The 2,644-nt window shown below is 33.8% G+C and overlaps 1 non-coding gene across 1 annotated transcript; it reads right to left on the bottom strand.

Annotated features, from left to right (window-relative positions):
* Nucleotides 1-1,750: 1,750 nt before the first annotated feature.
* On the bottom strand, nucleotides 1,751-1,856 carry LOC122022020. Its single transcript, XR_006122769.1, has one exon. It is a non-coding gene; the product is annotated as a small nucleolar RNA R71 (small nucleolar RNA).
* Nucleotides 1,857-2,644: the final 788 nt, after the last annotated feature.

Raw genomic sequence — 2,644 nt, forward strand, 5'->3', positions numbered from 1 at the left:
AGACGTTCTTCTTTGTAGATAAGTTTTCTTTCTCTCTTTTCTTGGATTTGGGGGATCAAGAATGCTTGGAATCTTCATCTCTTCGGGTATCTTTTTGTGTTTTATGGAGTATATTTCTTGTTCTAGGATGGAGGGAGTAATTGTAAGGATGATTTGATGTAAAACTCTTGTGGATGTGTCAATTTCCTATTTCTATGATTTTGCCATGTTTGTATCTATTCTTTCTTGTGTGGATTATTGTGATTGAGGCTTAATTACCATGCTTGATTGAATGTTTGGATATCTTGTGGATCTTGTAGAGGTAATTCCTCATTCGATTTTCCGAGGGGCGTTCATGACAGGAACATGCCCGTGTAAGGACGTTTGAGAGGTAATCTTGAAAGGGAAATTAGGTATTTCAAGAGGGTAGGATAGATTGTATGTGTTTATATATTATATCTTGATGTAGTTGAGGAGTGATGAATTCTATGTTGATTATCCGAGGGATGCACGTGACAGGCAAGCCCGTGTAAGGACAACATAGGTTCATTCCTAATTGATCATGTTTTGGTATATATTTCAATCCTAGGTCGGTTGTCTATTGCAAGAGAGAACCGACAACTTTCTACAAATGATGGACAATTGAGGAATAAGATTTGGTAGATCATTTACATTGAACAATCCTTATAATGAAACCAAAACCCCTAGAACATACCCTTTATCGTCACCCTTATTCTTGTTTTTTATTCTTTCATTTCTTTGTTTACATTTCATAGTCATACTTAGCTTTTGAAAACCATTTGATAAGTTGTTTAGCTAATTCGCATTGAGTTATCTTTAGTGCTTACTCCAGTCCTTATAGATTCGATATCTTTTATTATTACTTACGACATATCCGTACACTTGCGGAGAGTCAACAAGTTTTTGGCGTCATTACCGAGGACTGTGCTATAACATTAGAAATTATCAATTGAGTTATACTAAACATAACTCTTCTTTTATTTTCATTAGCATAATTGAAACTAATCTTTAGAATTCTGTTTTCATCATTTGCATATCTTTCTAATTCTTGACAATTCTTTTTGTTGCAATTCTAATTCTAATTCTAACTTTGCATTCTTGATTTCTAGCACTCTAATCTAACTTTTCTTTGTTTTCTCTTTTGATTTAGTTTCTTTCTTCTTTTCTTTTGTAAACATATCTTGCAATCTTTAGCATATAAATTAATCTAGACATTTTTCTTTTTTCCTTTTGTCTTTTTTTTCTTGTTTTCATTATGCACTTTCTTTCTTGCAATTTAAATTCTGCATTTTCTTTCTTTCTTTTCATATTGCATTTTATTTCTTGTCTTTGATTCTTCATTTTATAATTTTTTTCTTGAATATCCATGAGCACTAACATGTCAAGCAGGCCCATGAGAAATCTTTCTACACCCTTTTCTGCAAGATTTTTATCTCCCATTGTGCAACCTTAAATTGAAGCAAAAAGTTTCCAACTAGACCCAAAGTTAATTTTTATGATACAAGGTCACAAATTTGGAGGAGAAGTATCAGAAAGTCCTTATCTGCATCTTGAAACATTTTTAGAGATTTATGATATGGTGAAATGTGAAGGAGTGTCACCAGATGCAGTTCAATTGATGACATTTCCTTTCCGTATCAAGGATAAAGCAAGGACTTGGTTATATTCTCTCCATCCTCAAAGTATCACAAGTTGGGAGCAATTGGAGAAGTAATTTCTGAATCATTTTTTCCTCCAAGCAGAACAGTGTATATGAGAAATCGCATAACAACTTTTGCTCAAGCATATGGAGAATCATTGTTTGAAGCATGGGATAGATTCAAGAGTCTTCAAAGACAGTGCCCTCATCATGGTTTTGAAAAATGATTGATTTTGCACATATTCTATGGGGGAATTTCTTTCTCAAACAAGAGTTTATTAGATTCATCAGCTAGAGGTTCTTTTATGGACAAAAGTGTAGATGAAGCATATATGTTAATTGATCAAGTGACATTGAACCTTCATGAATGGTCGAACATAAGTTGGATGAAATCTCCCTCAAACATTCAAGAAGTGCAAGCCATAAATGTTATAGATCCTATCAAACAAATTGTAACTCAACCATCTATGAGTTTTAAAAATCACAAGTCACAGAACGGGGAGTTCAAACATTTAGGGGCAAAGATTGAAAGTATTGTTTCAAATTGGTTTAAAGAAGATCCCCCTCCTTCGCAGACAAGATCTAGTGAAAAGTGTGATGATGTTGGGTTGAGAATTGAAAAAATCATGAAGAACTTCTGAAGAAGGACATGTTTATAATTGAGGAGAAGAATAATAGAAGACCACATAAACTCAGTTCCATTATTCTAGGAGGTTCCCAAATGTCGCAAGTACCTTTCCCTCAACGATTGATCATACCAACACTAGATAAGCAAGTTGAATCTCCTCCACAAGCTAAAAGGGAATATGGGAAATTAGAAGTACCTTTCCCAAGACCTTCACTAAGGGTTCCTTTTCTACAAAGATTAGTTGGGGTCAATGAGAACTATGACTTTAAAAAATTCTGTGACACTGGTAAGGTTGAGTGCATATTTTTGAATTTGTATAAAGATGAAGACTCTTTAGATGAGGATTGTGAAGATAAAGCAGTGGTAAATAAGTTTTC

The sequence above is a fragment of the Zingiber officinale genome, chromosome 9A (assembly GCF_018446385.1).
Source record: "Zingiber officinale cultivar Zhangliang chromosome 9A, Zo_v1.1, whole genome shotgun sequence".
Taxonomy (NCBI): domain Eukaryota; kingdom Viridiplantae; phylum Streptophyta; class Magnoliopsida; order Zingiberales; family Zingiberaceae; genus Zingiber; species Zingiber officinale.